General features: G+C 37.3%; 1 long non-coding RNA gene across 1 annotated transcript; it reads left to right on the top strand.

Annotated features, from left to right (window-relative positions):
- The first annotated feature begins 427 nt into the window (after nucleotides 1–427).
- On the top strand, nucleotides 428–27037 carry LOC306665164. Its single transcript, XR_013764934.1, has 6 exons — nucleotides 428–565; nucleotides 2272–2359; nucleotides 18414–18497; nucleotides 22819–22915; nucleotides 24460–24593; nucleotides 26512–27037. It is a non-coding gene; the product is annotated as an uncharacterized lncRNA (long non-coding RNA).
- Nucleotides 27038–27716: the final 679 nt, after the last annotated feature.

Below are 27716 nucleotides of genomic sequence, written 5' to 3'. Positions count from 1 at the left end.
TTTGAATCCAAGTCTGACCCCACCCCCACCCCCAGGCTGGCAAAGGCAGAGCCCTTATATCTTTGCAGCTAGAAAAGCTGGTGAGACCATAGGCTATTCTTATTGGTAATTTATCGAGTAGAGAAAGCTGATTAAATCGCAAAGAAAGAAGGCTTCATCTCACACACACACATACATAAATGCAACTGCCTCCCTGCCCCGCTCTGCAGCCCCAACCGTGCAAGCCCCTGAACACATTAGCATTGAACAGGACAAATGGCCTATTTTCAATCAGCTGGAGTCAGCTGCCTCCCACGTGCCACTGCCTCTCTGACTCCTCATTGTTCTTCAGGCCTCCAGCAGCAGGAGGTAAGGGACATGTGGAGCCACTCTCACCCTCTGGCCCCAAATCCAGTCCTTTTCATCACAGCATAGACAGACACTTTCCTAGAACTTGAATGGGAATCCACAACCTCCTCTCCAATTGCTCATTAATCTGCTTGTTCAGACATTCCTCTGCCTTTTGGCTGGCTTGACCAACCCCTGAGGAGGATAATACCCAGAGTGGAACCACTTCTTGTGAGCAGTAAGTATGACTCAGGGAGGCAGAGCCATCTGATAGTAGCTGAGTGTTGAATAGATGGGAGTTCCCTAAGCATGCACTCCTATCTGAATCGGGAGTGTGTGAATTGTCAAGTTATTAACTTTGGAAGGATTCAATATGGGTTCATTGGGAAGCTCCAGGACAACTCTGCTGTGTGCCTGGTGAGGATAGAGAGGAGGTATTTTATAGTTCCTCTTTAAGAAGCTGCCATTTAAGACATCTCAGCATTAGTCTTTGCTTTTAGAAGCTGCCCTTCTAACTGGGGAGATGAATCATGATCACATGCAGTGGAAGTACATACGAATTTCAACTGAATAGAACAGAATCAAAAGCAAAGTGAATTTCCAAGTTGGAAGGTTCAGGAAAATCTTAAAAGAGAAAATGGAATTTGATTTGAGACTTAAAGTATGGCAGTGTTTGCCCAAATAGACTGATACGAGGAGCAAAAGTACTACTGACAAGGCAGAGAAATAAGAAAGCATAGGGTATAGTACACTGGACAGGAACTTTCCTAGGGTGACTAGGGGTAGGGCTGGTGCAGGTGTATTGGAGACAACTGGGGGAAGTTGAGCAGAAGGTGCATTCCAGATGTGGACCTCAGTTTGGACTCCTCCGTGTGCCACATCGTCACCATGAATATTTATTTTCTATTGGGACTTCTGTTAGACAAAGTTATTTTCCAGCTATCTGTTGTTTCTAAGATGAGACAGGAATAACTCTCTCTAGACCCTTGTGTGGTGTTATGTGGGTGACTGAGAAGCAGTTTAAAGTACTTTGTAGCAGGCAGTTCTATCAAAACAAGAAAGATATTGCCTTATTATTTAGAACTGAGATTTCTCTGTTTAATGAAGCAATTTCTCACCTAATCTGCTCCCTGGGTGATCACCAGGCAGTTTAGGAACCAGCATGAAATCTCTGCTGGGCCCAAAGCTGCCATTTGGCACACTGAAGCAGCAACTTTTGGAATGATCCCCCAGCATCCTAACAGAACCTCACTCTCCAGTTCTTCATGAGGTGTCCACCTGAGTTCCAGGGCTGGGTTGCTGCCACAGTTCTCATCCAACATGCACATTATGTGAGTTAGTGGGGAAAGCATGGCACTTAACCCTTTTGCATTTCATGGAATCAAGAATGTGAATAGGGACACATTTCCAAAAATCTAGAGATCTCTGTCCTAATGGTCTCTCTGGCAAGGGGAGGTCTCATGATACAGAGTCAATGCACCACAGTCACTACTTCAGTCACCAGATGTGAACCTCAGTTTGGATTCCGTCCTATGTCACTTCACCAATGTGAAGCTTCATACAAAAGTACCCTGAGCAGTGAAGAGAAGGAGGTACGGATGTCATTTAATGAAATAAAAGTATATACACACAATTTCTGGCTCTTGTGTGTTGAATCTGTGGCCAGAATCTCATCTGAGTATTGAAATAAAACGAAGCTATTATTTACATTTGTCTTTATCTTTTAAAAAGGGACACATCTTAATAATGTGCTCCCTCAACATTACCATCCAATCCTATGCTAGGAATCATACACAGTTTGAATAGTCCGAATGGGAACAAAAGTGAAGTTTTTCACAGACCTGGGCAATCATTTTCATTCAATATACTGTTTTCACAGGTTTCCTGTGTTTCCCTACAGTGCTTGTACACACAGGAATAATTTCTCCCTTTTCTTACCTTTAGATCTGTGAAATGCAAGTTTTTAGGGAGCTCCCTAAGAGAACAATTGGAAGACTGAACACATTTACTTACTTCTACCAAGATACTGCAAGTAGGTCCTGATATAGTGGTACATTCCTGTAATCCCAGTAGCTGGGCAGTCTGAGGCAAGAGGATCTTAATTTCAAAGCCAGTCGTAGTAATTTAGCGAGGCACTGAGCAACTTAGCAAGACCTCTGTCTCAAAATAAAAAATAAAAATGACTGGGAATATGGCTCGGTGGTTAAAAGCATCCCTGGGTTCAATCCCTGGTTCCAGATAAAATAAAGATTCTGCAAGTAGAAATAGAGCAAATCACATTTAATGATGCTTCCTTTTGAAGAATGTGATATCCCTTGTGGTTAAAGTATTTGCATCAAGCTAGAACAATACCCAAGCACCTACTCTGGGCTAAGCATTTTCATGTGAGAGGTCACTTCATGTCATTTCAGTTAGTGACAGGAGTTTTAGTGCGAGCCTACTGGTATAAGTTCTAACATGGCCAGGTACTGTTGGAGAAGTAGCAGGACTAATCCACAAGACATTTATCTACATCAGGGGTTGAGGAAACATCTTTGGGAAAACAGCACAGGAAAAAAGGAGGTTTGTCAGGAGAGCTTGGCCAAGGAAGAAAGCATTTGTCACCCGAGTACAGCCTTAATGTCCTTCACCCTTGCCTTTTGGCCAAAACAGTGTCTGAGTCAAGTTTAAATTCTATGAAGCCAGAATGGTGTGGGAGAAAGCAGGTACAATAACAATATCCAAGAAGAGTTAGTTTGCCTGAGACTATGTAAAGCAGCAGGGCCCTGGCTCCCTCAGCAGAGCGAGCCCTGGATAGGTTGGAGGCATTTTCTCCTGTTTCTTTTCATGTGCTCACAGATCTTTGACACCATGACGGTTCCTATGCTTTAACAGCAATGCCTTGGCAGAATCTGTGGTGTACTGCAGAAGGCAAAACTGCCTAGTGGTTGAGACAGTGGCTGGCAGAAGTAACAGTATACCTGAGTTTTGAAGAGTCCATGTGACTCCCTCTGAAAACTCCCACACTTATTTTAAAAGGAGGAGTTTGGGATGATAGAAATAGCCAGAGAAATAATAGTTATCCGTTTTTCAAATACAAATATTTTTCTTAGCTGGGACTGCTACAAGAAAATAGCATAGACTGGGTAGCTTCTGAACAACAGAAATTTGTTCTTCATGGGTCTGGAGGGTGTGCAAATTCTGCTTCTGGTGAGAGCCCATTTCCAGGTTCCTAGACAGTAATTTCTTGTTGTATTCACAAATGGTGGAATGGTTAAGACCAATCTCTCTCTCTCTCTCTCTCTCTCTCTCTCTCTCTCTCTCTCTCTCTCTCTCTCTCTCTCTCTCTCTCTCTCTCCCCGCCCCCCTGTCCTTTTCTGAAGGCACTAATCCCATTCATGAGAACTCTGTCCTTTTGACCTAATCATCTTCAAAAAGCCCCTCATCCTAATATCATCACCTTGAGAATTAGGATTTCAATACTTGAGTCTTGAGGAGACACAAACATTCAAATCATAGCAGTATTAAATGTAAAAAACAAAACAAAACAAAAAAAACCATAAATCAAATGTTTCCTTCAAGTATCCTTTGGAGAATACGACCTATCATATTTTATCTACTTGTTTTTCTAAGTTACTAATAAGGACTACACAGCATGTACAAGGAGATGCTCTACATAATTGGAAGCTGGATACAGACACACAGATCAGAGAATCTGGGTCACAAAGGAGAAAATGCTTCAGACTTCCTGGACATGCACTAAGGAAGATACATTGCTTCAGGCAAGCTCTGATAAGAACTTACTAAGGAAAGAAATATGAATTGATCATTTCCACATTCATTAGTTTACAGCTGACTCCAAAGGTGCAGAGAGGTGTCAGAGCATTTGAAAATTAAAATGATCAAATATTAGTTTTTTAAACTCTGGCTGCAAGGAATTTTGGCAATGTAAGTTATCAAAATGTGTTATCTAGTTTGCTTGCTGGAGTGTTTTCTGTTTATCTACAAGTGAGGTAATATCTTGATATTTGATAATGTAGTATTTTTAGTTATTTTTCCCTACTTTTACTTTTGTGTCATTTCTCAATTTTAAGTGAGAACTACTTAATCTCATTTGGGAGGCCAAAATGCTATCACTTTTTCACATCTTTTTCTATGTTATGACCTTGTATCCTGAAATTATTTAATATTATGGCAGTTGGATAAAAAGATATCCTAATACGAAGCACATTTTCTGGCGTTTTATTCCAGTTTTTGATACATTCTTCACATATAGATCAACAGGTCTCAGATAGAGATATATATAAAAAATATGTACAGTTTTCAGGTTTTTCAGATAAGAACAGCATTCAGTAAACTCAAAAAGAGAAATGTTCTTCCAGTTTACGCATACAATGAAATCATCCAAAAAAAAATCCAAAAAAAAAAAAAAAAGTATGCAAGTAGGTGTTTTCAGTGTTAAATCCATCTCTGTTCAACATCATACAAGGTGCTATGCTGATTATGATACAAGCAAATTTGGGTTAATATGGTTATGTTGTTAGGGCACTTAAGATCAGTGGAAACCAAGTAAAACCAAGCCATTATTATAAGGCAAGATAGGAGAAATGAAGCAAAAAATTTACAAAGGCTTGGAGTGTGTGTGTGTGTGTGTGTGTGTGTGTGTGTGTGTGTGTGTGTGTTAGCAGCTCATATTCTATTGAAGGAAATCCATAAAGACCAAGGGTGATGGGTCATGTGAATATATGAGATAGGGCACTGGAATGGGTAGGAGTTGAAGGTGATAAGCAGAGTTGTGTAGTTTTTATGAGGGAAGAGCATCTGCAAATAAAATTAAGAGGGCTGTACAGCAACTAGGGCTGCTGGAATGAATTATGCAGGAAATGTGGGTAAATTGGATATACAGTGAATATGGCTTGGAATCCTGTTGGGAAGAGCCAGAAAGTAGCATGAAGAGGTTATATGTGGGTTGATAGGCAAGTATGTCTGAGATAGAAAATTTTAGGATGAATTGAAGGAGACTCAAGTATGATATTGCAGTGGTACATGAGATACAGTCTAAGCTAGAACAGTAGCAGTGAAAAGAAAGAAAAGAAGGATGTATTGGAGAAAGGGAGGTAAAATTTTAAGTACAGGGAAAAGGAAAAGAGAAAATTAGGTTTTAGAAAAGGTTCATTTCAAGGTGATTAGAGCATGGTGTTGCCATTATTAAAAACACGAATTGTAGAAAAAGATGTCAGTTAAATGGGTGAGCTAAGAATGGGTCCATTTTGGACAAGTGCCATTGGAAATTTTGCTGAATTCTTTTTTATTTAATTTTTTATTTGTTCTAATTTGTTGTACAGGGCAGTAGAATGAATTCTTTTTAATTTAATTTTTTTATTTGTTCTAATTTGTTGTACAGGGCAGTAGAATGATTTATGCATTTTGATTGTTCATACATAAATGATCTTCAGTAAGCAAATAGTAATGGAAGACATGGGACCAAATCTGCTCCACTCCCACCTGACGTCAGTTATGAATTGGGACAAGAAAGTTTTTAAGATCTCCAGCTCAGAACTCTGAGACTCAGTGCCAAAATATTTTTTTTACTGCAAGTTCATGGCTGCTGCACTTGGCAACTCACTTTTGGTAATAGGGTCTTGCTTTATGCTAAATACCTAATTCTGTGCTCTTGCATCCATCCTGTTTGCTCCCATTCTGATTTTTCCAGGTGCCATCTTGTGATCCATTTCTCTAGGATTGAGGTATCTCAAAATCCCTACAGATAGCTGAGATCTTATGACCCAGATTCCCAGAGGTCACTGGCCATATGATTTCACATCATCATATTTTATCCACCTGTTGAGACACCCTTGGTATTTCTTTTTTGACATTTTTCTTCCACACCATACAGACGTAGACATACCAGCACCAAAAAATGCATGACAATTCTACTGCTCCTTTAGTATCTATAGGCAGACTTTTGGATACCACACCATAGTATACTTTTGGGACTGAATATTTTTTCAGCACTTACAATTATTTCTTTTTTCACCTTTCACTCACCTTTTGGTCTGCTCCATCCCATGTAATTAGCTGGGCCATTCACAGATCTGATGATATTCTGGTTCAAGATGTAATAGTTTATATGTAGATATGAGAGTGGAGGCCATGGAGTGAGTGAATGACCAAGGTAGTGGTGCAAAAAAAAGTGAGAGAAGATATTGGTGAATGCCCGTGTGTATTTGAGAGGTAGAGAAAAACAGAGGAGCAAATGAAAGGCTCAGAGAATAGGCAGGAGAAGAGTCAGGGTTGTACAGAATTATAAAAAGTAAAAGGAGATTTCAATAGCAACTGTGGCAAAAAGAATTAAAGACTCCAGGAAGTGTCAAGAGGAGAAAATGAGTACAAAAACTGTTGAATTGGACTCCATCTTCTTTTACACATAAAGAAACCAAGATTTAAAAGATTTTTAAAAATTCTCTTACATTCATTTTGCTGGAAATTGTTAGAGCTAAAATTTCAACATGTAAATTTAGCTATAAGGTCTGTATCTTTAAGTAATATTGGTGATCATGTTTAAGTTAACCAGCAAAAACTGCAGAGGATCAAATCAGTAATATTTTTACTTTCTCTAAGTTTACTTAATAGAGTCAACAAAGTAATTAAGGCATTCACTCAGGACTGAGAAAGGGCATAAATTTGGAGATTGGGAAATCCAGCACAGGAATTGGTCTAAATAAATACTAACTGGCTTATAAAATGAAAGAACAGCAAGAAAAACTAAGAAGACCAAACAGAGTCAATGTGTCTCTTGTGAGTAGAGCTTTCCATAAGGGTAAAGAATGAACTTAACAGGAAGGAGAGCAGAAGCATGTCAGAGAGAGATCTCAGAGTGTGTATTACATGTCAAGTGGTGGCATCTGACATGGAGACGTTCAGGAAGCCATCTGCTGAAGCAGAGTAGAGTTGAGGTTAGAGTTTGAGGAACTAAAGTCAGGGAAGTACAAGAGATGCAATAGAAATCTACATGAGCCCTTTAGAGGGTTAAGTAAAGTTAAGGGCTACATGAGCCCTTTAGAGAGTTACGTATATTGTATCAACCATTTAGGAAATCTATTTTTGCATGAAACAGGTATCAGGATAGGTTTTAGAAGCAAGTTGGACATATGGAATTCTCCTTTATCTACTTTTTGCCCATGTACCTATGACTGGATTGAGAGAATGAGGAAGAATTAGAGCATCTGTATTTATACTGTTTTTCACCATTGAATTCTGAGTGATTTATTCCATCATATCAACTCACATAATCATTTTATGTTGTTCAGGACTATGTGAAGTAACTCAGACATAAATACATTCAGAAAGAGAATAGGTATGTCCTTTTACAAAACAACTATGCTTAGCTTTAAACCTGACCTCATATCTCTTTACTCCTGGAACTTCTGCCATTAGAACAATGTTCTCTGAAATATATACTAACTCAAAGGAAAAAACAAATTGAGTGCATTAACTATAGTGATGACCGCTTAACACGGTATGATAAACAACTTCTAAAAGGACTTCTAATGATCTCTGCCTACTGCTATTAACATTCAGAGAGTAGGCAAGGCCCCTGACCTACCTCTAACAAATACAATATGGCCAAAGGAAAAAAAAAAAAAAAAAGAAAAAGTGATGGAATGGGATATCTGAGACTAAGTTTCAAAAGACTATGACTTCTGTCTTATTTGTTCTCTCTCTCCCCTTCTCTCTCTCTCTCTCTCTCTCTCTCTCTCTGTCTACTTGTTAATCAGGTATGGTGAACTACCATGTTGTGAACAGCACTGTAGAGAGAACCACATGGCAAGGAACGGAGGGTGGCTTCTGACCAATAGCTTGCGAGTAATGGAGACTCTTAGTCTAAGAATTCTCTAATAGTCATGCAAGGGATCTTAGAAGACAATTTTCTCCTGTTGAGCTTTAAGATGGCCATTGCCTCAGCCAATGCATCAATTGCAACTTTATCAGAGATTCTGAGTGAGGACACAGCGGAGCATTATCCAGATTTCTGACTTAATAAACTGATATAATAAAGGTTGTTTAAAATCACTAAGCTTAGGAAGGTATAATGTGTTACATAGGAATAGGTAACATACATGGAATATCTTGGTTAATTTTCATGACAATACAATATAGCATCATTATGTCTATTTCAGTAACAAAACTGAGTTTTCAGGTATGAAATGATTGACCAAGATTAAATACTAAGTGATAGTTGGATATGAAATCCCAAAATAGATTTTTCATCTCTAACACAGTGCTACATGATAACAAACAGTAAGTAGGTAGCATGACTATAAAATGTACATTTGTAGCAAATTCTTTTCCTGATTTTATGTTATTGTGTAGACAGTCATGGTCCCAGCGACCCCAAAAGGATTGAAGCAATTCATTGTAAGAAAAGCTATCGTACTGGAAAAGGAAAAAAGAAAAAAAAATTATAGTTCCCAAAGTTTTCATCTACATTAAATGCAATTTGGAGGACTAAACTGCAATTTCTTTAAAAAGACTAGAGGGCGTAGTAATCTTTCATTTCAAAAAGTGGTAGTGATATGTCACCAGTGGTGGATGAACCTAATTGTCAATAAATGTAGCTCATTGCAAAGGATTTTCTAGAGTCTTGCTTCATATTTAATCTTTTTAGCCTCATAAATGCAACCCAAACTTTTAACTCTTTTTCTGGTTTAATTTCAGCTATCCCCAGAAAAAAAGGACTTGAATTCTCTATGTTCAGCTGATTTTAAATTTACTGGAATCTGCTTCTTTTTTCTAATCTCTGCACTGAAGTATTTTCCTTAAAGTTACTCACATGGAGAATTGTGTTTTTTACATTTCCAGAAAAGTTTATTTTTAAATGAACGTAAGACAGACCTCAATTTATTATGAACAACAGCTTTTTAGTTATTTGATGGCCACAGAATTAAGGTTTCTTCCATGAATGATAACTATTGATGCCACACATGGAGTTAACTTGTGAAGGTATGTGTATGAGTGTGCATCCATACTTGGGTGCCTGTACAGATCTGTGACTGTATCTTCATAATCTCAGGTTTTAACTGAATAAATTCTCCTAACACCCACTCTTTTTCTTTATATTTCTTTCCATATCTCCCCCAAAATTATAACAGCCAAAAATTAAAGCTGTAAAGGATCTTAGATAGACTTGTCACCTCCAAACTGCATTTGAAAACAACTAATGAGGTTCAGAAATGACAAACTAGTGTTGCCTGGGGACCAGAAATAATACTTGTCATTTCTGAAATCCATTTCTGTTCTGAAAGCTGAATCTGTGTCAATTCATAAAATCAAGAGGATATTACTAGGAGGAACTATTAGCATCTCCATTTTATAGATGAGGAAACCAAGGGACAGGAGAATTAAGTTACCTAAATTCAGTAAGTAAAGTCACACATGGTCTAAAGGATGAAACCAGTATTGTGGGTCAGAAGTGGATACATGAACACTATAACCCCATGCTCATAAACTCTTCATTCAGAAACTATGCTAAATGGGTTTTTCACTTTATCCACCCCTTGATGTAAATCTAAATAATACATGTATCTAGTCTGATATTGACTGTGTGTGACTATGTGTGTTAAATCACAGGGTGAATTCTGGAACACAGGACACCTCTTTTTCTTAATCCGATGTCTGTATTTGATGAGTTCACAAGAGCGTAATTGATATAAGAACATTTTATGCCAGCTAAGATGTCAGTCTTTATACTTAACTGTAATCTACATAGTTTGTTTTTCTACCAAAGATGTATGCTTGCTTTACCTGTGATACCTAAACCACAATTTATAAAGTTATGACATAAATAATGAATGCTTTTATAGAATATAGACACAATATGTGGTTCAACTGTTTTGAAATTTCAATATACCACTTTTCAAAAGTATGAAATGAATAAGTATTATTTGGAGAAAAGATTTGATTTCAATATGATAAAAGGTAACTTCATTCTATTAACCTGCAATATATATACACATACCAATTCCTGAATTTGTGTTTCCCAAACTACCTTACCTCCAAGAATCATTCATATCTAGTCTAAAATGTTACAAAAACATTTATTATTCTATATAATAATAACACATACTGGCATCTCATAATACAACTTGCCATTGTTCCAGAATTAAATATGAGGCATTAGATTTTTCCTGAAAGTTGTCCAAAGATAATGAGAAAAAAGGGTCATATCACTCTAGAGGCCAAAGAAATGTATCATAACTCTCACTTGCTTTTAATTCAGAATGTGTGCATGGACTCCTTGGGCAAGTCCTGTCAATGATATCACCATTAATACAATTCACCTTAATTCTTTGAGAAGAGGTGTAAGATCAAAACTCACAGTCTCCAAGTTAAAGTGTGAGTGGAAAAAGGAGGCCATCCTCTAAGTAAGGAGTCTGCAAATATTTCCTAAAGCAGGCCAGATAGTAAATATTTTAGTATTAGCAGGCCTTAGAATCTCTGTTGGAACTACTCACCTCTGCCATTATAGTGCTAAAACAGTCATGACAACTTGTAACTGCGAGGTGTGACTGTGTTCCAACAAAACTTTATTTACATAAATAGTCTATAGGCCACTTTGGACTAGTTTGCTGACCTTGCCTTAAATCATAGTATGCTATTCATTTCATTTTGACATGCAGTTAGTAAGTTCCCAAATTATGTAAGACATTGTGTGAGATATAAGAACAAAATAGTATGACTTCACCACACGCAACAGTTTTCTAATTTGGGGGACATTATTAGGGTGGGTTGTGATGTTTTGGGCAAGAATTGAGCAAGAAGTATCAAAAGATCATAGCAAAGCAGAAGAGTTTAATTTACTTATGCTTAATTTGATTGTCATAAGTTCACAGATCTAAACAAAGGCTGGGGTCCTCAGGAGCATTAATCTCCATTTTTTTTAATCATTTATTGGATATGGTGAAATGTTTACATGCCAGGCACTCTTGAAGAGATGAAGAGATATGGAAGAACACCTCACAGCATGGCAGAATACAGATATACCAATACTAAAGCAGATGTGACAGATTCTAAACTCATTATGTGTCCTTGCCTTCATATTGACTGCTGGAGGTAGTCTTCATGTAGACTTAGTACAGTAGTTTAACAATTAGTAGTATCAGTGACGGAAGAATAGTTCTCACTAGTAGTAGCATTTTGCATTTGAGGGAAGTGAGGTTCAGAGACATTTCAAAAGTCATCTCTTTGAGGAAGTTTTTCTAATTTCCTTGAGAGTAAGGCAGTTCTCTTTTCCCCATACTGCCTCTCTCAAGCATCATCTTTATCTTCCTATCCCAGTTGTAATCTGCTCTGATTTGCATCTCAATCTTTCAGATTTGCAAAATAGAAATAATAACACTTAATCTTTTCTGACTTGTATTTTGAAATTGGAAGCACTTTTTTTCTGAAAATGCTAACACCTCTACTATTTTGAGTTTTGTCATTGTTGTTGTTTTTGAAGTCATTTACATATTGATAGGGACCTCTAATAAGTACTTTATTAATTTTAAAAGTCATTGAGTGACATGTTATTGTCATAGGAGAAAAATAACTTGAAGTTCAGTGTAAAAGATATGCCAGTGATATAACAGTCCAGTACATCAGCTGGATTGTTAAACTAACTCCCTCTCTACTTCCTCCTCCTGGTATCTGAGAAATGGTCAGTTTGTAAGCCATTTAGCAACCTACAGTTATCCTACAAACTAAAAGACAATCAAGTGTCAGTTTTACCAATTCACTGAGGAGGATGTGTTTATTCTTCTCTCAGAGAAATAGGAAAATGTGGTAGAAAGTTCTAAAAACTTCCTTTCAACCTCCAATCTACAATCTCCTGTCAGGGAGAGAGAACAGAGAGAGAAAAGAGCCACAATTTACCATAAACACAGGAAACCCAGAAGCTCAGCTCTCCAGCTGTGAAACTCACTCCCACATAGGTCTTAGAGAAAGACCTGACTCTGCCCAGGCCTCAATCCCACCTCAATCACTACAAACCAAAAGAAGCATGACAATATTAGGAAAAAGTGTCCACTCATTCACTGTTAGACTTTTCTCTTGTTTTCTCATTTTAAAGTGCAACCTCCTCTTTATTGGTTTGCATGCTCTTTTGGTCCTTAGCCTCATTCTGAGTGTGTAAATTAATGAATATTAGGTTGTACTTGAAAGTGGATGAAGAAAATAGCAAAGTAATTTAAAATGCAGTCCACATAATTTCAAAACCTTAAACTGACCACATTCCATTGTAGTGTAGCAGAGGTAAAAAAGAAATGTAAAGAGCAAACAAATTTATAAAAATATACCAGTCCTTATATCTGTATAATCAAGTGACTGGACATCAGAAACGGTTCAGGTGGTTTTCACCTTTTGTTATTCTCAGAGTATATCATTTATTGCAGTTAAGGACAAAATTGAATAGAATCAAATGATGATTTAATCCCAGTCTTTAAGAAGAAAGAAGGACCTGAGTGGGAAGAGATTTTATTTTGTTTTGTTTTCTCTTTTTCTGAAACTCCTGTAATTATGTGCAATTACCTATTATGTTGGAAATTGGTTCTCAAAGATGTGGAACCTACTTTGTGTTCTTAAAAAAAAAAAACTGTACAAAATATGCAATTTAAGAAGGGAACAGTTTGAGTGTGGAGAAAAATGAGGCTACAGCTGTAGGATTTTGTTATGCTTTTAGTACCAAATCACAAAACCCATTAAATTATTTATCCTACAGGCAGGCGTTGTACTGCAAATGTTGAATACAATTGCAGATTCTAGGGGAAAAAATGTGTGCATTTTAATTGCCTCTGATTTCAACAACCCCTAATTTCATTAGCTTTATTTTTTTTCCTCAAAAAATAAAAGAGTTCATTTTTGTTCTAGGACACAAGCAACACTAATATTTTTTCTTTTTTTTAAAGAAGCAGACAATTGAGGATCAAGCTGCATAGGAGCACATGTCCACACATCCATGCAGGGAAGATACATACACATGCATAACACGTTCTCCCGTATATACAATCTGCAGTATGCCCCCAAAGAATTCACGGTGCACCTCTCACATTCTTTGCTTCTCATACATGCATATAGATTGACTTACTATATTTCACTTCCATTGTTTCTCCTGATACTATAGTACAAAGAAAGATATCCTTCAGGAGTCCTGCTTAAAAGCAGACTATTGTTCCCAGATGAAGATGTAAAAATTTATCCAGGGTTGGGTAGTATGAAGGTACGAGGGAAAAGCTCTTTAAGTCATACTTTTGGGTTCATTTGAAAAATCTTGCTTTGCCATCCTCTGTAATTAAAACTCTTCTTTTAAAAGATTTATTGGTGCAGTAATAAATGCATTTTCAAAATGTTTCTTTACAGCAGCTATTGGAAATCTCCAATTCTGCCTCAGGCAGGATGCTGTGGCTGCTGTACTTTTTGGGGTCTATTCTCCCCATGATAAATGAGCTTAACTTCAAAGATAAGTTCCAACAACTCTCAGAGGGGAAACCCCTATTACTGTTAATATACGTAATCTCCATCACCGCATTTCAAACACCGTTGTGTGGAAAAGAAACCATATAAGTCTGTTTACATCTTGCTTAGTCAATAGAGTCAGAGTACACATATACAGACTTTAATTGGACTATTGGTTAATAATTTTCTCCCAAGTTACAGCTATTTTCTTTACATGGAGGAAAGCTGGCATGTTGAATAATGAACAATGCAGTGTTGCCACCTATATATAATGTGTGAGCTACACCCATAGTATTGACAATAATAGTATTATTTATTATTTTATTCAATTGAGTTTTATGAAAATGTTACAAACTCCAAAACTCCTTAAGAGTTTCTTATTTCACTTAAATGCTGCATGATCTCCAAAAGGATCGATATCATTTAATGAGATTTTGATATTTTATATTTAATAACACATTTTTTTTCCTTCCATCCCCTCTTACTTCCAGACATGTTACCCTCCAGTCCTTTCTGTGAAAATAGACTTCCTGAAGTTGTAAAATGACAGTGTAAAAGAAAAGTGACCCATCAGGCTCCGGTGCTCCTAAGCCAAGACTATATTTGTTCTTGTTGCCAATGAATTTTCCCTCCTCTTCCTGGATTGCTAGCAGAGCGATGTATAGATGGATGGGTGTGTGCAGATTGAAGCCTGGCCCTTTATTCTTTGAAAGGGTTAAAGTGAAAAGGGGGCTTGTTGAAACTGGGGAGTCTGTAGGGTGGGGGTATAGGGAAGGAAAAAGGAAAAAGAAAAGGTTAGTGTTTTCTGTCCATTAAAGGGAGTATTCTGTTCTGAAACCAAATTGGTCATGCATTCCAGAAGCGTTTCCTGGTAGAGCAGAGAGTCTGACCGAGCACCTGCCTCGCTATTGTACTGGGTTTGGGCTGCTCTCCTCTGGCCCTTTCCTTTAGAAGGAGGCAGAATCTGTCACTTATTACAGACAGATTGCTTGTGGGCCCAGAATGGCTGTGTGCCACTGAAGGGAGAGAGGGAAACCCTGGCTGTGTGACTCTGTACTCAAGCCCTCATGTTCACAGACCTTTGTTTTCTTCTCTAAGCACTTGAAAAATAACGATGTGAAGCCTCGATGACATTATGTTGAAGTCCACCCCATGAACCAAACTATCTCAACTCAAGGTGATAGCTTAGTAGCCCAAGCCAAAGAGTAAGAAAATATAGAAGAAAAAGAAAAAAATAAAATAAAAAGCTGGGTGCTGGGCATTCAGTATTTCAGGAGGATAGGAGAAAAAGGGGATGTCAGGACCCACATACCGCTGGTGGAATCTGTTAGCTCTGTAACCCCAAAGATAAATAACTGGACTTGGTCTGTGGATCATAGAAGGAATTCTCCAGTGTCCCAGCTGTGTTTTTCTGTGCCACACAAAGTGTTACCATGACTTTGCCCTGATCAATCTCTGCACTAAAGAACACCTTATCCAGAAATGATGTCATAGACTTACTACCACATGCTCCAACTAGTTGTTTTTTTTTTTTTAAAAGGCCTGTTGCTTAAGAGTCACTCACATTGTGAACAATTTTTGTAGCACATTCTTTAAGGGATTTGTCGGTTCCTCTTTCATCTAGTCATTTTGTTTTCTTCTTCATTCAAGAAATGCGTAATGCACAGAAGATTTTTTAAGTGGTTTTTTTTTTTTTTTTTAATGAATTCTTTTTAATGGGCGTACATTGAAGAGAACTTGCTGTGATAAAATCCAGTTGTGGAAGATTCACATTGCCCTGTGGCTATCTGTTCAGATTAATGAAAGGTGGCCTTTGTAACCAAATCTTCCAACCCTAAGGTCACCCTCTCTGGCCCTCTAGAACTATCCTGCTGATCATTAGACAGAAAGACAGACCTAAAATAATATGTTGGTATTTGGTATCTTTGCTGAAGTCTCTGGAGAGATGTTAATTATAGGAAAATGATAGTAGAATTGTAGATGGCATAGAAGATATCTATTAAATATCTCTCTAACATTCAACATGAGTTTTTTTTTTTTTTTTAATTTTTTTTTGTTAGTCAAGAGATTTGGAGAGGAAGAGCACATGGCATAGAGTTACACAGAGCTCCCCTACCCCCTTGTGGCACAATGGCACTTGCAAAGCAGAAATTTCATCCCTTTTTATAACCATTGAAACTTTTGAACTCAGAAGCACTTCAACTAAACTTTGAAGCACTGTCAGTCCTGTTGAAGGTCAGATATGTAAAAGGTAGATTTCCCTTATCTTTCAGGAGACACAAAGTAGTCTGAGGGATTTTGCTTTTGGACTATTTTAATTTTTATCTTGCTTCTTAAAATGTATGTAGCCTATTTAATCTTCAGACATCCTGGCTAATGATAAAGACCTCATTATTTATGTAGTTATTCTTAAATATTTACTTTATCTTAATCAAAATAAATAAAAACTTCATCACTTTTGCAACTATTAACTAACTTGTTGCTCCCAGTCATGACAAAGATGAATCTGTGGGTGTTCTCATTTTGCAGATGAAGAAATTGAAACTCCTAAGTATTGAGCCTTCCCTACCTAAGGTGGTGAGCTTAAGAGAAACATCATGGTGTAATGCAGGTGGTCCAGGAGAAAACTGGCATCTTAATCCGGGTTTTCAAACACAAAGGACAAGGTTCTGTGGTCTATCACTCTATAGCTCATAGTTTAAAAAATCCCATGATATTAAAACCTGTATCACATGATTTAGCATGTATATGGTTCTTCACACTACTCTCATTTAGGTCATCATTTCCCTGCCTAAATTTTTCCTTATCTTTGAGAACTTGGATAAAATGTCACCTTCATGAAGGCTTTCTAGATTCCCACAAGCAGTCATTCACTTCCTCCTCTGTTTTCTGTGAATTTTATTCATTCATCTATGTTAGCAGCTACTTTGTTGTATTAGCATTATGATTTCATTCATCTATATCTCCTTCTAGATTGTGAGTCCTGTCAGAGAGAGGTCTGGTCTCATATAAATGAGACATATCCCAACATTTACTATGGGCCTGGCCATGCCACCTACCAGGAGATGTTTGAGGCTTCATATGTATATGTTGGGGGCTCCATGTGATCAGCTAAGTCACTCTGACTAAGCCCCACATCAATAATGTTAGTATCTGACAATTCTAACAGAACCTTATAATAAAGTTTCAGGAATGTTTCTCAGACGCCTCCTATTCCCCGAGATTTCCTACCCTTTCTGTAGCAATCACTAGTTATCCAGGATGTCTCTGGATCCAATTTATTCAAACTTTATTTCAAAAAAACTTGGAATGGAACCACCATTGCACCCAACTATCCCACTCCTCAGTTTATACCCAAAGAACGTAAAATCAGCATACTACAGTGATGCAGCCACATCAAGGTTTATAGCAGCTCAATTCACAGTAGTTGAAATATAAAACCAACCTAGATGCCCTTAAAAGAGATGACTGGATAAAGAAAATTTAGTATATATGCACAATGGAATATTACTCAGCCTTAAAGAAGAATGAAATTATAGCATTTGCAGGTAAATGGATGGAGCTGGAGAGTATCATGCTAAGTGAAATAAGTCAAACCCAAAAAACCAAAGGCTGAATATTTTCTCTGATAAGAGGATGCTGATTCATAATGAGGAAGGGGTTAAGGAAGAGTGAAGGAATTTTGGATTGGGCAGAGGAGAGTGAGAGGAGGGGAGGGTGTGTGGGAGTGGGAAGAATGGCAAAATGAGATGGATATTATTACCCTATACACATGAATGACTGCACTACTGGTGTGATTCTGTACCATGTACAGTCAGAGGGATGAGAAGTTGTGTCCATATGTGTACAATGTGTCAAAATGCATTCTATTGTCATATATAACTAATTAGAACAAATTAAAAAAGAAAAAAGCAGAAATAGAATAACTTCAGAGCTATAACATTTCGTTATTGATTGTTCATCTCTTTAAATTTGTTATTTTTAAAAATATGTCTCTTACTGCTTTGTAGACAGTAAAAACATTTACCTTGGTGTGTGTGTGTGTGTGTATATATGCCTACTCCAGGACAACAGGCATGATACTAGGTCCTGGGAAGATGGAAGTTAACAAGGTAAAAGAAAGAGAGTTTTTGACCTCAAAAAACTTAAAGGATGATGGAGAAGATGGTATCAAATACACACGACAATGTTGGTGGACTGGGAACTATAGCTATTCACAATGTTCTGTAAAAGAAAATTTTAAGGAGCAAGAAGGTAGAAGGCTATGCCTATAAAATTTTCTGGAGGAGGTCATCACTCAGCAGTCTCGACTCATGAACAGGCATCAACTCAACGGAAAATAAGGATGAATCAAGGGGAAATGTGGGAATAGTGCTGTAATCAGAAAGCACGGAAAGGTCTGAGAGAACATAGCACATTCAAGGTATTACAAGGAGTTAAACGTGCAGTTACGGGATTAGGAAGGAAGATGGTGAGTGACGAAGCTGGGGGAGCCAGGACCCCATCCATCATCAAGTGATTTATAAGGCAAACAAAAATGGCATCCTGGAAATATGAATGCACCCTCTGAAGGATCGTAAGGAGGTGAGTAATGTGTTCAATTTTCTAGTTTTTAGAAAGTTTGTTTTGAGAGAAGTGTGGAGAATGACAAAGAGTTTGGCTTGAAGAAGAAATGCTGGTGAAAAGGGACAAAGTTGGAGGTAAGGAGACATGGGGGACATTACACCCACTTTGGTAACAGTCCAAATAATGTGATGAAAAAAGAACTAAGACATGGGAGTCCTGGAACACATTTAAGAGATCTAATTTTATATACGGAACTGGAAAGGGACAAAAGAAAAACATTTAAGGAAGAAGAGAGGAAATGAACCTCTTATTTTATTCAAAATAAGCCTGCAAACCAAACTTCTAAAACATGAAAAATCAAGTGGTAACAGAGAAACCAAATCCAGATAAATTCATTTGATGAGCACCCTGAGAACAGTTCCAAAATACATATGTCTGGAATTCTAAAAAGATATGAAAGCCTGCATTTAAAAAGAATAATAAATGATGAACGGAAACAGAAACTAAATAAAAGCAATATAAGATAAAAGACTAGTTGAAAATCTTACAAGGGGGAGAAATATAATCAGTGAAATAAAGTTCTGTAAATGAAATAAATTCTGAATTGGAATAATTGAAGCAGCTATAAACTTACCAAATCATTAATTTAAAATCTAGCACCAAGTGATGAGAAGACAAAAAATATTAGAGGACAGTTAACATTTACTGAGGAAAGATCGAATGGCTCTAACAAGTGTCAAATAAGACTTCTCTGAGGAAAAAAAAATAATGCAAATGGCAGAGAATTAAGGAATGAAATAGAAGTTTTGAAAATTAGAGAAAATTAAAAAGGACATGGTAAATACCGAATAGAATGAATAACAATGATGCTATTATATCTAGAAACATCATACTGAAAGTGTCCATCAAATCCAAGTAGAAATGCTCCAAAGCTACCCAGAGAAAAGATAAATAACCCTAAAAGGAATAGAAACTAGATTGACTGTAGACTTTCTACAAATCACAATAAATGCCAAGGCCAACAGAATAATGCCTTCAAAACGCTGAAGAAAAATATTTAACAGCCTAATATTCTATCTCCAAGTATATTACTATTTAAGCTTAAAGATAAAGTAAAACACTTTAAAATATATAAAAGTTCAGGAATTTATAAAAAACTCATTTAAATCACTATTAAACATTGTTTTAAAGAAGAAGAAAATAATTCATGTGAAAGGAAAGGAATACTATGAGTAACAGCAAATAATCTTCCAATATTTCATCTCAGCTGGGCACAGTTCTCAATAATCACTACAACAACTCAATAAAATAGGTACTATTATGAGCCCCCTTTTATAATTAATAAAATGTATGCATGAGAAAGATATACAACTTCCACACAGCTAGGAACTGGCAGACCTGGGGTTTAAACCTGGGCTCTGAGAGACATGTGGCTTAATCATACATACTTCCCCAATTGAAGAGAAGAGATGAGCAGAGAAAATTACAGAACATATTGCTAAATGTGTAAGTATGTAATTATCAAGTGTAAAAATAATTATTTTTTGTGTTTGTAAAATTGAAGTCATCCAGCAGTAGTTAGAGGGAGATACAGAACAGAAGAAATGATCTCAGGGTTTTGTGTTGGGAGGCAGAGACCTAAGGAAGAAATGACTGACATGGAGAAAAGGGCACCAAGTGTCAGAGGCAGCAGGAGGAGCCCAGAACCAAGGCACGAGAAGCCTTCCTAGCATATTCCTCCACTCCTGTATCTGCCCCTTTGGATTCCTAAAACCTTTGGAATCTTAATCACCCATATTAGCAGGTAATTAAACTGAAGTTTTCTTGTTTGTATTTCCATACATATTATTATCTTCTTACCCCCAAGTAAACTAAGTTCTTTGAGGTGAGAAATTACTTTTTATAGCTCCTTTATCTCTTTTAAATGCCTACCAAATTTCAGGAAATAAAAAAGTAAACTATTATAATTGAACAATCAATCAATTATAAGGTTGTAATATATTCCATAGAAACTACATGATTATATATGTAAGGTATGTTAGATATCTCAAGCAGGAGTGATATTTTTCAAAGTATTTGTGTTTTCAGACTATGTAGTTTAAGAAACTTAGTTTGGTTACTTGAAATAGTAGAAATGTTGGAAACACTTTTAATTGAGTCCATAGAACTAGCTATTCTTAGCTCTTTGGACTTTTAATATTTATTTTCTCTGATAAATATCTCTCTAAGCTACAAAGATATACAGTAGGACTTGCTTAAGAAGTAACACCATCTTTCCCTTGGACATCCTCCCACCCCAGATCAGCTTTCAGTAACTAACCCCATACTTGGAGATCCCATAAATGAGCATGTAGAAGAACACTGGGAAACTACCCTTTTAAAAAGAGTGTAGGCAGTACTCTCGGTTGAATCTCTTATAGAACGTTTTGAGAGTTGTTCTAAGAGAACAGTCTCTTCTTCACTCCATGTCCCACCAGCTAAATCAACTATCTTCAAACACACAGTGGTTCCTCAAATGTTACTGAGCTCAAGATGATCTGCTCTGGAAGATTGAATCCAAGCATTTTCATTCTTCTCCTTTGCTAAGTTTAGCAAGATTTCCTTCGGAGGAGATCTAATAAAAAGGGCTCTAATGTCTCTTTGGGACTCTGGGGAAAGAGATCCCAGTGATTTCTTTTCCCCTAATTTGTTGTTCTTTGTTGCACTGAAGTTATAACTTGCAGCAGTCACAGGTGTTACTAGGTGCCTTGGACTTGGCTTAGAGTTGATAAACTCAAGCAAGACCCCCCTGACCATGCCTGACCCCACTAACTGTCAGAAGGACTTAGGCAATAACTAGGAAACTATTTGTCTGACTTTCTCCAAACTCCTCTGTGGGCTAAATGAAAGTACGATTCTTCCCAGCAGTAAAAACCTTATATAAACAATCCACTTGCACTCTCTAAAAATCACCTACCACTTCCATAAAAACATCCTAAGACCCACTGTCAAGGAGGCAGAGCACCCCAGAGGATTGGCTAGCATTTGTAGAAACCCACTGGTGAAGCACTCCAAAAGACCCCCTCTAGAATGCCCAAGGCTACTCCCCAAAGTGTCCCTGGGCTTTTCTGTCTTTTTATGCTTCAAGAATGTCCTTGAGCTAAATTACTAATGCTTACTGTATCCATTTGTCAGAAGCTCAGATGAGATGGAGAAAATTGAGCAGCCAGGTTTGGGAGGTACTACTGAAAACAACAACAACAACAAAAACAACAACAACAAAGTAAACTAAAGTAACAGGGAAGCCCTTAATCCTCTACTGCAACAGCATAAGTTAGAAGCTAAACACCTTCTGTTCTATCCCACAAACCTCAAATGGCACCAAATGAAGGTCAAGTGGCTCAGTATAGCTCTGGGGTTAGTTCTTCTGAGGAATTCCCAAACAAAAGAATCCTGCAGTTTCATAGGCCTGTGCTGGGGCAGGGTTTGAGGGAATCTTGGAAGGAGATAGGAATAGTGAATTGAGACCTGAGTTGAAGTGAATAAAACTAATTTCAGGGTTGTTCCCAATGCCATAATAAAGGAATTCAGAGAGATGTCTGAGGTACCTCGGCCAAAAGCTCATAAAGAGCCACAGAAGACACCAAGCTAGGGGTACAGCCATGCCTAAGAGCGTGGCCAGCCAGGAGTACCCGAGTCCTTGTCTAAAACGGCCTTCGGAAGCATCAGTATCCCAAATTTTGGGTAAGGAGGGCAGGTATTCCCCATAAGATGTACCTAGTGAAGTCTTACTTATAGGAGTAAGGAATCACACACAGGGTTTTTTTTTTTCCCAGAAGTCAGGCTCCTAATTTAGCATACTTTCCTTTGGAGAACCACTTTCCTTTTCTTATGTCCCTAGTGAAGTTATCAGTCACCATTTATTATTTATATTTATTACTATCTTTCTCTTGCCTCTAACCCAGCAATTGCCCAATGTTGAACCAATTGTGGAACTTTTTTCTCTCTTTTTTAAAAAGTTTTTTAGTTGTAGATAGACAAGGACACCTTTATTTTATTTTATTTTTATGTGGTGCTAAGGATGGAACCCAGTACCTCACACATGCTAGGCAGACATCCTGCCACTGATCTACAGCCCCAGACCTGGTACCTTATTTTCTATTCCCATTTTTTTTATCCTGGTCTGAAGGGTAGAAATGGAGATTTGCAAATGGAAGTCTTTTCCTAGATTTTTGAAAATTAATATTGAAGAAAGCAGGTAACTCTTCCTTAAAGGTCACAAGGTCCTAGTGTTCCCAGAGCCCTCTTTTTCTGTCAGTGTAGAGAACCTGCCTAAGAACAAAGTTGACAAAGTGAGAAGACAAGTCAGCTAATACAGAGAGAACTCAAACTCTGAATTACGCAAATTACGCAGGCTCTTTAACTTCCAGGTTATGGCATCTCACAAACTCTTTTTTTGTTTGTTTTTTAATGAAGGTGAGGTGCCAGGTGTGGTGGTGCATAACTGTAATCCCTGGAAGTTGGGAGGCTGAGGCAGGAGGATCACAAGTTCAAGGACAATGTGGGCAACTAGGTAAGACGCTGTCTCAAAATTTAAAAAATAAATGAAAAGGGCTGAGGATGTAACTCAGCTATAGAGCAACGCTGAGTTCAATCCTCAATACCACACACACACAAAAATTAAAAACAAATAAAGGGGATGAAGTGAGGTCACTTAAAGCTATTTAGTCCTGACAAATATTCTTCTATTTCCATAGTCTCTTCAACTATCAACAACTAACCCCCCTTCACTCTACTCCAACCTCACTTGCAACACACACAATCCTCCCAATTCATTTCAAATACCAGATTTGTGTCCAAGTATTCTAAGACCCACTCTAAGTGTGCTGCTAACCAATGCAGGCTAAGGACTCTGCTATTCATTTTAAATAGTAAGTAAAAAACTAGAGGACTATAGGCTTAATTAAACTTTTGGATCTGGGATTTTTTTTTTTTTTTTTTTTGAGTGGTAGAGGGGTAAGAGAAGCACTCTTGGTTTGCCTAAAATCAAAAGTGGGAGACTGACTTTATATGTGAAGAGTATGTCATTTTGGAGGGTTTGGGGGGCTTCCTAATAATTATTTTATATAATTCTCATAATAGTTCTATGATATAGATGGGTTTTAAAATGTGAGCAAAAAAGGAATCATTATATTCAACAGGCTTTTGAACAAGGTAATGTAAAGTCACCCAACAAATCAATGCCAAGATTTATTTGCATTTTATTAAGTCATAGGACTACTATATATTTGCATAAATTAACTTTGGAGATATTAGAAGTAGTGATCTTACAAATAATCATTAGGTTCCGTTTGAATGAAAAGTTACTTGCAGATGAAAGTTTTTCACCTAATAAACTTTGTGAGATTATTCAGGTACAATAATTTTTGAAACCAATTTAATATCTCTTGCATAATTTTTAAGCAATCTTTAATTGATTTTTTTCTCTCTCTTGGGAAAGTCTTTTAAATTAAGAAATACCTGTATTAGACCCATAATGGGTGGTAAATTGTAGGGAAAATTTAAAGTTCCATATATGTCCTGTTGATAAAGTTGATTTTCACTATCTATGTAGATTTTTCTTACTTAAGCAATGACATGCTCTTTACTAACAAGGAGAGTCCCAGAGCATTCACAGGAATCCTGTATGTCAGAATATCTCTGGGAGGTATTAAATAGCACACTTCTTTTAGGGATACTTGAGGACTCCAAAATAGTTAAATGGGTCCCTCCCTTGCTCTTCTCTCTCAAAGAAGTTTCCATTCCGCATGAGGCAATCCGATGATCCCTCCTTATGCCTCCCTGGAGCCACTTCCTCTGAGTCCAGTTAAGGGCAGTTGTTCCCTGGAGGTCTGTGGTTATGAGCATGGTCACCATGTGTTTTAAGCACCTATTTGAGAATATGAATATATTCTGATAAAAATCATCAGAAAACGAGAAGTTTAAAAACTGCACCTAAAAGTTATAGTTATAGAACTACTAACATTTATTTTATATATGATTTACTAATATTTAATTAATGTACTGTTCGTCCAATATTCGTCTAGTTTGTTTTTAAATCTGTTTTTTTTTTTCCAGTAATGCAGATTATCATTCTATGAAACTTTTAGAGAATGGAGAAAAACACCTTGTTAAAAGCAGAAATAGAGGATCTCCTTGAGATACCCGCTCTTAATGTTTGATTCAATTTAATTGTACAGCACTCTTATGAGGTTAGCACTTCATGACACTGATTTTACAACTGAAGAAACTACTGCAGAGGGCATTTTAGTATTGTATAAAATCACACAACTAATATAGGATAATGCTTGACTGAAGACAGGAAGTCTGACTCCAAGGATCACATTCTTAATCACTGGACTATGTAGCCACTGTTTAATATTTCCTGTCTGCCAGTTATGTTTTGTATACTCACCATTGTGACCCATGCATAAATGCTTGAATATAAATCACTTCACAGTTTTGGGAATTTATACATAGCTGAGCCCTTATACGGAACTCAATGGCCAGTCTTTTGCTAACTTACAGTGTGACTCCAAATATCATATGGTCACCCAGTGTTTCAGTATCTTACTCTGTACAATGGCCACAGAAAGGAGCAGTCCTTCACAAGGAAGAGAATGACATAGTGAATCAGGTTAACTGGCCTCATAAGCTCCGCCCTGGGAATAAGCCAGGTGCTTGTGGAAGCTGTATGGTTCTTTCAGTCAATTAGAGCAATTTGGGCATTATTGCTCCAGTGCCCTGAATGTTCAGCTAACAGGCCAGAACGCCAACACCTGCCTATTCCATGTCACTCTTAGAGCCTGATGCCCTCTGAGCCTCCTGTAGTTTATGTGGTGAGATATCAATACCTCAGCAAGAGAGCTCACTCCTAATAATCTTTTTTGGGGGGAAAGTGTGTAACTTCTTAGAAGTTAATATCATCTAACAGGAAAGTAGACTCTCATTATGATCTTCTGGTTTTACTATCTAACATACAGTTTTAAATATTGAAAACATTTTAGATTTATCTACTTATTTGCAAAATATATATTGAGAACATACCATGTGCATGGAACTCTGATAGTAAATGTGAGATACTAAGACCACTGATTTGTAGAAATTAGAAGAGAGGGAAAGCCTAATAGTGTGGTTTTATGTGTGTTTTTGGCAAAAAGTTATTAGACATCCAGTGTACATCTTAACTTATTTCTAATTGAAAGAAGGGAATATGTGGTTTCTAAAATTGCCTAGTGGGTTAGGAACTATGGCTCTTTGTAGATAACTGATCTAATCCTCACTTCAATATTATAAAATTAATTTTTTTCATCATTATGTCTTATACTTTATGAACAATGCACTGAAATCTCAAGAAATTATGCCAGCAGGTCCAAGTTTACACAGCTGAGGAAGGATGAGCAGGTTGGTTCCAGAAGAAGCCTATTTCCCTTTCACAACCTGGAGTCTCCTGTTCATTCTGGTATTCTGAGAATAGAGTGTTTGTAATAATTGTTGGAAAGAGACATGGAGGAAGTAATAATATGGAACCCTAATCCACAAAACTTGGAATCCTCAGAGAGGACCCATAAGAGATCAGGCTACAGAGTAGCCCTGAACAAAGAGTGTGTTTGTTAGGAGATAACACAATGTCTGAATTCTCTTCCAAGTCCCAATTCAAAGGATAAGGGTTGCCTGAAAGATAGATAATCACACTAGAGAGGAATGAGAAGCAATGGGAAGAAAGAATCGTGATTAAATTTATAAAAATGATTGGATGTTAAGACTCAGGAGGTACTCAGAGGTTCGTCCACTGACTCTTACTGCATTTAGTACACAGTCTTGAAACATGCTAGCTTAGGGACAAGACTGAAGTCATAGTAATCTTAGGGTCCTTAATTTCTGAAACCACAGTTCTCAGGAGTTGAGAGATTTCTAAAACATATATCCAGTTGTGTCCTAGGTTGCACAATGAGCACTTTAGTTTGTCTTTGACAAAGAACAGCGTATGTTTTGGGAAAAGCTTTCAATCATGGTGAATACCAATATGAAAGCAGACTTAGAATCTGGAAAGCCAGTATTGGTGATGTGTGGAGTAAATACTAACTACTGAAGGATAAGGCTTGTGTCTTATCTGTCTTTGTACACCAGGACCCAGAACTTGCTCAAAGTATGTACCCAAGAAGTATGGACATAACTGAAATGGAAGAACTTTCTCAAGACACTTCTCTGATTCTTGCTTCACCCATTCGTCATCAACAATGCAAGCCTCACACCAAGAACATTCATTTTGCAGTTTTTTGTAGTGACAAGTGAGTCTCCTTTCCATCATTTAGCCAATGATTTACCAAGGTCTTGTACAATCATCTCCCTGCCCTGCCTGGAGCTTAAGGTACCTTCATGACATTATCACTCGTGACACCATCAATAATGGCAATATGGAAAGAGAAAAAGGAGCTGTGTGTGCATGAGTGGGTCTACAGTCCCAAAAATTCTTCATATGAAGACTAACAAAGCCAGGTGAAGAAATAAATGGAAAGGGGACATGATATATAACACATAATGCTTTTGTCAAAACTTGGGGAAAAAAATATACCAAACCAGCAACTTTGGAGAAAAATTTTTAACTTCAGATTCCTGACTGTGATACCCAGTAAAGGATGGCATTTCACCTCTTGCCTGTTTGTAAATGATCATTGGCTATAATAAAAAACTACAGATGCCAATACCTTTACTTAAGACTTAACTCCCATAGCCTTTCCACTCTGCAGATACAGGGTAGGTGTGAATCACTCCACAAATTATGCCCAAGACTTCCACAGGAGGTGCTGTTTTACTCCAATATTTCCTATTGTTCTATAATATCAGATTCTTTTCATACCATTGGGGAACTGGGAATCACCAACATTGCATTAGTTAAAATTTTGACTGAGCTCCCAGTTTCTAAACTAGCTTCATTAACACATCACAGGTGGTAGTGTGAGCATGCTGCCTTCTGAGAGTGGGTTTCCAAGTGCACCCCAGTCACCTTCAGCAGAAGTATTTGTGCTAAATTCATAATCACCTTTTTCTCTTTAGAGTTCAGTGTGGTTTACATCTGTTTGCCCCATGACTCCACTCATAAAAAAAGAGTACAATTAACAGTTTTTAAGGATCCTTAGGGACATTATATGCTTGTGAAAATGAAACTAATTCAACCTAACTCCAACATAACTGCAGCTGCTTGCCATGCACGGGGCCCCACAAACCAGTAGGTTCTGCTGTTGTCGACTGACTAATAAACAAGTTCCAAGTTTCTAATTGACCATGGCCTCCTTGGCTTCCCTGAACCTATTTATCCCTTTGGGTAGAAGATC

The sequence above is a fragment of the Sciurus vulgaris genome (genome assembly GCF_902686455.1).
Source record: "Sciurus vulgaris genome assembly, chromosome: 7".
Taxonomy (NCBI): Eukaryota; Metazoa; Chordata; class Mammalia; order Rodentia; family Sciuridae; genus Sciurus; species Sciurus vulgaris.
Note: the sequence above shows the minus strand (reverse complement) of the source record. Positions and strands in the feature narration are given on the sequence as shown.